Source organism: Choloepus didactylus, chromosome 2 (assembly GCF_015220235.1).
Source record: "Choloepus didactylus isolate mChoDid1 chromosome 2, mChoDid1.pri, whole genome shotgun sequence".
In the NCBI taxonomy this organism is placed as follows: domain Eukaryota; kingdom Metazoa; phylum Chordata; class Mammalia; order Pilosa; family Megalonychidae; genus Choloepus; species Choloepus didactylus.
In genome coordinates, this window is record NC_051308.1 from 101125277 (window position 1) to 101133478 (window position 8202).

The following is an 8202-nucleotide window of genomic DNA, read 5'->3' on the forward strand; positions in this document are numbered from 1 at the left end:
AAAATTGGCAAAACTTCAGTTAGACTGGCCAAGAGAAAGAGAACACTTAAATTACTAAAATCAGCAATGAAAAATTCAACACCACTACCAGCAACCAACAGTATGCCAACAAATTAGATATCTTACATAAAGTGAATAAATCTCTACCAAGATGCAATAGATTCAAGAAAAAATAGAAAGACTAAGTAGATCTAAAAAAATAGAAATTGAATTAGTAATTTAAAAAACGTCCTACGAAGAAAATCCCAGAACCAGATGACTTCACTAGTGAATTTTACCAAACATTTAAATAAGGATTAATATCAATCCTTCACAAATTTGTCCAAAGAAGAAGAAGAAGAAGAACTGGAAGAAATACTTCCCAATTTATCCTATGAGGTCAGAATTACCCTGTTCCAAAAACAAAGACTTCACAAGAATGTAAAACTACAGGCCAATGTCTCTTATGAATATCAATGCAAAAAACTTCAACGTCATTGTAGCAAACTGAATCCAGAAACCCAGAAATAAAGGAGTATTCACAAAGGCCAAGTGCAATTTATCCCAGGAATGCAAGGTTGGTTTAACATCCAAAAATCAAAGATCAAAAACTCAAAAATCAATTAATATTCAATAGAATAAAAAACAAAAACCACATGATCATCTCAATAGGAACAGCAAAAACATTTGACAAAATGCAACACCTTTTCATGTTAAAAACCCTCAACAAGCCAGTAATAGAAGAAAACTTCCTTAACCTGATTTAAAAAAATCTCCTAAAATATGATACTTAATTGTAAAAGACTAAATTTATTCTCTTAAGAACAGGAACATGACATGGGTATTCTCTTTTGTCACTTCTGTTCAACATTGTACTAGAAGTTCTAGCAAGGGCAATTAGGTAAGAAAAAATAAAGAAAATCCAAAAGTTTGGAAAGGAAAATTTCAAACTATCCTTTTGGCAGATGACATGATTTTGTATATAGAAAATTCTAAGGAAAACATTTTAAAAATTTATTAGAGCTAAGAAATGATTCATCAAGGTTGCAAGATAAAATATCAATACATATAACCTATTTCATTTCTATATACTAACAATGAGCAATTCAAAAAGAAAACCATTCAGAAAACAATTCCATTTATAATAGCTTCAAAAAATAAAGTACCTAGAAATAAATTTAACAAGATAATTCCAAGATTTATTCACTGAAAACTATAAAACATTGTTCAAAGAATTGAAGAAGATCTAAAAAAATAGATGTTCATGGATCAGAAGTCTTAATATTGTTAAAGGGACAATACCTCCCAAATTTATGTATAGATTCAACAAAATCCCTATGAATATCTCAGCTGGATTATTGCAGAAATTCACAAGTTAATCCTGAAATTCATATGGAAATGGAAGAGACCAAGAATAGCCAAAACAATCTTAAAAAAGAACAAAGTTTAAGGGTTTACACATCCTGACTTCAAAACTTACTTCACAGATGCAATAATGAAGGCAGTGTGGTACTGGCATGAGACAAATTAATGGAATAGAATTGAGAGTTCAGAAAGAAACCCTTAATTTTTAGCCAATTGATTTTCAACAAGAATGACAAGACAATTGAATGGAGGAAAGAATATTCTTTTCAACAAATGGTCCTTGGCAACTGTTTACATACATGCAAAAACCTGAAGTTGTACTCACCATATAAAGAAATTAACTCAAAATGGATCATAGAGCTAAATGCAAGAGCTAAAACTATAAAACTCTTAAAAGAAATATAGGAGGAAATCTCCATGATCTTCAGTTGAGCAATGCCTTTTGACAGATGACCCCAAAAGTACAATCAGCAAATGAAAAAATTGATAAATTGGACTTGATCAAATTGAAAACCTTCATGCTGATACCATGACAAAAGTGGAAAGACAATCCACAAAATAGGAGAAAATATTTACAAATCATTTATCTATGAAGGGTCTTGTATCCAGAATATATAAAGGACTCCCACAATTAAATAACAAAAAGATAAATAAGCCAATTTATAAATTAGTAAAGGATATGAATTGGCATTCCTCCCAAGAAGATATACAAATGACCAATAAACACATGAAAAGCCACTCAATATCATTAGCCATTAGGGAAATGCAAATTAAACCCACAATATGATACCACTTCACACTCACTAGGAATACTATAATCAAAAAGACAAACAATAGTAAGTGTTGTCAAGGATGCAGAGAAATTGCAGCCCTTGTACGTTACTGGTGGAAACATAAAATGGTGCAGATGCTTTTGAAAAAGGTTTGGTGGTTACTCAGAAAGTTAAACATAGTTAATATATGATTCAGCAATTCCACTCAAGTATATAACCAAGAGAAATTAAAGCACACATCCATTAAAAAACATATGTAGAAATTCATAGCAGTATTTTTCATAATAGACAAAAAATGGAAACACGCTAAATGTCCATCAATTGATGAATGAATAAACAAGTTGAGATATATTCATTAATGGAATATTATTTGGTGATGAAAAGGAATGTAGATGGATACTGAGCACAATATTAGATGAACTCTTAAAATGTTATGCTAAGCAAAAGCAACTAGACACTAGAGACCATATTTGTGTGAGTCCATTCATATGAAATGTACAGAATAGGCAAATCTATGGAGATAGAAAGTATATTAGTGGCTGCCTAGGACTGGGAAGCAGGAGTAAAGGGATGTAGAAATGGGGAATGATGGCTAATGGGCACATAGGGTTCCCTTTTGGGGAGTTGAAAATGTTGTAAAATTACATTGTGGTGATGGTTACACAACTCTTGAATATACTGAAAACCATTAACTTCTATACTTTAAATGGATGAATTTAAAGTGAATTACAAATTACTTAAAGTGAATTATGTGTCAAGACAATTAAAGGAAAGAGAGAAGGAACATTCCTGAAGGTACAGAGATGTGAAAGTTCTGAATATACATTAGTTTAGCAGAGTCATAGGGTATATAGGACTGATGTTAAAGGAAGAGTTTCCAAACATATTTTTGGGCCACCATTGGAAAGCCTCAGATACTAAAAATGGAGTTTGAATTTTATCCAATAGGTAATTGGGTGACAGCAGGTCTTTTACTAAGACTATAGTTACAATCAGGAGGAAATACCAATATCTTTAACTTAGGAAGATCATAGTTGCAGCACCTGAGAATAGTTTGGAGCGGGGAGGGGAGTGTAGCCTGAGATATCAGTGAGAAGGCTCCTGAAATAAATGTCATTCTTACGGTTCAGTTGGAATACACTACAGTGATTCCATATCATTTTGCAGTTACAATACACCTACATTATTCTCCATGAATGCATTTGGTAATTAAAATAAATGTAATTGAAGTATATTTTCTGATACTATTTCCAAAGTTTTACAATCCATCCCTGGCACTAAATGAAGATACCCAGGGCTATTTCATTATTGCTTTCTATGTCCAAGCAGTTCTACTACAGCTGTGTGCTGCTATGTTAAGCAACACCTTGCTAAACAGACTGCAAATGACCTTATCAAAATCATGGTATTCAGTTGGTATGTCTTTACATTGATGCTTGTAATCAGATAAGCACAGTGTCAAGCACAGAGTAGGAATTCATTTACTAGTTATTGTTGCTGTCATGTATCAGTTATGCCACATGCCAGATTTCTGATTCTGATTATAGTACCATTTAAATGGTTTCTGAGAACTTGGGTTTGACTACATTGCATTGTCGTTCTGACTGACCTATGCTGCTGAGATCCAGTTTGAGTTACCATTGTTCATTGCTGACTCAGGTATAAAGGAATGAGATCTTACTACTTTTGGGTAAGTTGAGTTGTCACAGTTTCAGCGTTAGCCAATATGATGGTTAATTTCATGTATCAACTTGACTAGGTTATGGTGTCCAGTTGTTTGGTCAAGCAGGCACTGGTCTGATTATTACTGTGAGGATATTTCATAAAAGGATGTAAATCATTAGTCATTCATTGCATCTGTGGCTGGTAACATCTATAGTCAAAAAAGGAGATTGACTTCAGCAATGAGAAGAGTCTTCATCCAATCAATTGAGACCATAAAGTAAGAACTGAGGATTTCAGCAGTCAGAAAGAAGAATTCCAATCTCTGTTTCAACCAGCCCTCTTCTCCTAGAGAGTTCAGCTTCACCTTCATTGAGTATCTAATTTGCGACCTGTCTTATGGAATTTGGATTTACCAATCCCCATAGTCACATGAGCCAATTCTTATAATAAATATCTTGATATTTACATATATATATACACTCACACACATATGTACACACACACACACATACACCCCTGTATACTCCCATTGGTTTTATTTCTCAGAAAAACCCTGACTAATACAGCCAGGATCTTCATTGCACCTCACTGCTAGTTAAAGGAAATGTTCTAATTGTCCTTCAAAATTTTTCCTCTAATATGCACTCATCTGTTATTGCTAAATATTTCTGAAAATAGGACCATGCTCCAACTTCATGATAGTTATTTCTTTCTTTTTAGACCATGCCATTTAGCACCTAAATTTAGCAATCCACAGAAATTCACAGAAGTAAATGGCAAATTAAAAGCTAAAGGAAGAAAGGGACTCTCAGCTTATAGATAATATTTCTCAGATGTATAAATTGACACACACTCCAGGGCATGTCATATTCTTCAAGAAGAGAGACAGTATGAGCCATATTTCTTCATCTGCAAAATGGGACTAATAGTGTTTACCACCTTCCCATGTCACAGGTGTGATGAGAGGAAAAAGTTCACTCATGGAAAATTCTCAACTGCTTAGAAGACGGGGAGCTCGTTAACCCAGAGATCACTTTGTTTTGAAGCAAAACAACTGAGCTACCAACTTTCCTGGAGGAGTAAGATCTTATTTCCAAAGTGTATGTCTTTGAAAGACTGAAAAAGTTAAGAAATAACATTCTATGAGTAATAATTCCACATTTGTCTGATCCAGTAAGAGACAGTAATAATTTAACCAGCAGGGAAATATATAATTGGAGTAGTTCTGGCAAAATATCTGTATATATACATTCTTGTGCCTTCCTCCCCACCTCTAACCTCACCTGCTCCCTAGATTCTCCCTCACAACTAGAGAACAATTATCTTTTATTCTGTCATCACAGTTTCAATCATACGAAACTACTGCAACCCAATTCTTCTGGTTTTAGAAGAGAAGTAGCACCGTCCTATCATCTATCAGTCAGAAGCCAGTGCTGTGTTAGGAGGTAGTATGGCGTCATGGTTATGGAACTTGCTCTAGAGTCAGAGCCTGACTTGAAATGCTGGCTTTCAGCCATAGTTGGCTTACCTCCTTGCACCTTGGTTTCCTTGTATATAAAAATAACACCAGTTACCCATAAAGTACTTAATGTGCCTCGCACACAAAATAATCACTCTAGTATCTTATGTTACCTTCCGTTGACTTATGAAAGGGCTCAGGAATGAGGGCCAGCTCAGTTGGACCATCTACTTCCATTCTCCGGAGCTGAGGTCTTATAAGTCAAGGGGGAAAGGAGTTTTACCGAGTTTTTCATTAGAATGATTAACAATAGAGATAAAACAGATGGACTAGGGAATAGAAAGTTTGGTTTCTAGACCTACTCTTTCACCAAGTACTGAACAGGTTGAAATAATTTTAAGACTCTGTGCCTCCTCTTAAAGAAGAGGTGACTTTAACAAACAGTTGGCAAAATCCCCACTCCTCTCCATCAGCTATGTCACATTGATAGAAAGGAATATCAATGAAAGTACTTTGATAGAGGAAGAACATATAACTTTCTCACATAGGCAGAATAAAGTTTTAGAAATCAAAGCTCCAGCTGTGCTCATTCTTAAACATAGGCAGTTATTTTCAGTAGGGTCATTTTTACCAAGAGAAAGAAAACAAAGGGGAGAGACCTTTTTGATTAATGGGGAATCTTCTAGGAAGTTTTTAACACAGATGTATTTCTTTTCCCCACGTGAAGACAGGGAGTTGTACAAAATCCCTCTCATTGCAACAACAGAGAATGTTCACCAACATCCTCACAACCACAAGAGAGCTATGCAGAGCTGTGCAACGGCAGTTAGAAACAGAAATGGAGAACGCGTGATCCATGGACATGCTTTTGATGAATTTCGAGTAGTCAGGAAAGATGGTCTGTAAGGACAGATCTTGGAGAAATTACTGATAGAAAGACTGAGTATTTATCACACCTAGCATCTCTGAGGAAATGACCTGTCCAATGTTGATGACTATAGGTGACATCAGCAACCAAATGACAAAAGAATCAGGATCATAGCCTATGAAGAGACATGGCACCAGGTACCCTTGACTAGGTACTTATCTAAATTAAGTGCCAAGAGCTTGGGTACGTAATGCAAGATCCATGTTTAACACAAGATCCATGGTACATTTGTGTCTGTACATTATTTTTAATAAATACATGGTTGATTTCATAATGGTTCCAGTTTTAGCAGCAATTGTGTGTGTGTGTGTGTGTGTGTGTGTGTGTGTGGTTGTCATTAAAAAGTATTTAGACATTATTAAAGAGAGGAGTGGGTTGGAGTTGATCATGATCACCACTGATGGGCTAATGCAGAAGGCCGGGTGAGCCTGCCCCATATACAATGGTATCTGAATAGAGACCAATCTTTACATGAGCACATTGAAACAATGTTCTTAGTGTTAGAAGAAATGGATTAATAAATTAGCAAAGGCAGAATTTTGCTCAACATAAGGAAGAATTTTCTGTTTAATTTATATAACCATGAGAGAGCCTGTCTTATGAAATAGCATACTCTTCATCATGTGGAGATGCTTTAATAGCAGTAGGATAGTAATTTGTCAGAGATGCTGCTGAAGGGGTCATGTATAGGGGAGCTATTCCTTCAGTCATTCAAGAAATATTTATCGAGTGCTAACTACGAGTATGGTAAGTAGGCTTTGTGTTGCATGCCAACCCCAGTGAATTTGAAGAGTCTTCCTGGGACAATGCTGAGAGGCTCATACCAACTCTATAGAGGAGACTAACATAGTAGATTAGTAATGTCTTTCATGGAACCAGAAGTGGGGAGAAGTGCATTAAACTCTATAGATTGCTGTGTTCCTGACCTACGTATTTCCAGGCACTGATAGATACTGAGAATACAACAGTGAACAGCAGAGGGATAGTCCCTGCTTTCATGAAACATAACAGATCTCATAGCAGAACTCACAAACAGAGCCCTAAGAATTTCTACCAATGAGGTTTATTTAGTTATATTTGAAAGCTTTTGTCCTAATATCTCTGCACTAAGCTAACCAAAAATAAAGTTTCCATGTATGAAATAGTGAGAGAGAATGTATACCATAGAAATATAGAAGTAGAAAATTTCTGTGGGGTTATTCAGAAGCTTTGCAATATCATTTACTTCTGAAATGTCTTCAAGGCCCAAAAGACAAACATGCCCAATGAGTGGGCGCCTGGGTTCTGGAATGTCTTCCATGTTCCACCATTAGTGAGTCAGCAGCAGCCATCTCAGGGAATAATTAATTTTTTTTTCTCTGAAAAGAAAAACTACAACATATCAAAGTCATGGGATAAGAAATAATGGTATGAAGTATCTGAGAGGAAAGATTTCTTATTAATTTAAACAGACAGATATGGAAACACCAGCTGAATACAAAAGTCTTGATTAAGGAGCTCAAGCTGCCTGGCATAGAAACAACCAGGCAGGCCTGCAAAGAAGTAACTGACCCCGGAAGAGATGCACAGCCAGGCCTGCTCAGGTGATGGAGTCCCCAAAGGAAAGTTAGTAAAGCAACAGATGTCAGAATGGTAGCAGATCAAGTGAACCTTTGAGAAAGTCAGGGAAGAAGACATCTCAAGCATTGAAAGATGTCCTAGATTGTCAGGTAGAGGCTGTAAAGTCTTCCCAGTCTCTCCTTTTTTACCTGATTTTACAAGAAAATGGGGGGAAATGTGGCTAAGTCATTTTATTGAAATGAGACTCCCCTGCGTAGCTCTTGAAGTAAAGCTAAAGGACTCTCAAACCACCAGAAAATGTGATATCTAAAATATCAGAGAGTTGCTATAAGGAAACATGCTAGTATGTGCCACTGTTCCATATGCATTAACTGGCTGTCATATAACCAGAACCAGAACAGGTTTTGCAGGTGATTCAAATAGTATTTGAAATAGTCTCTTTCTATGATACTCTAACCTAGTTGGAAAGACAA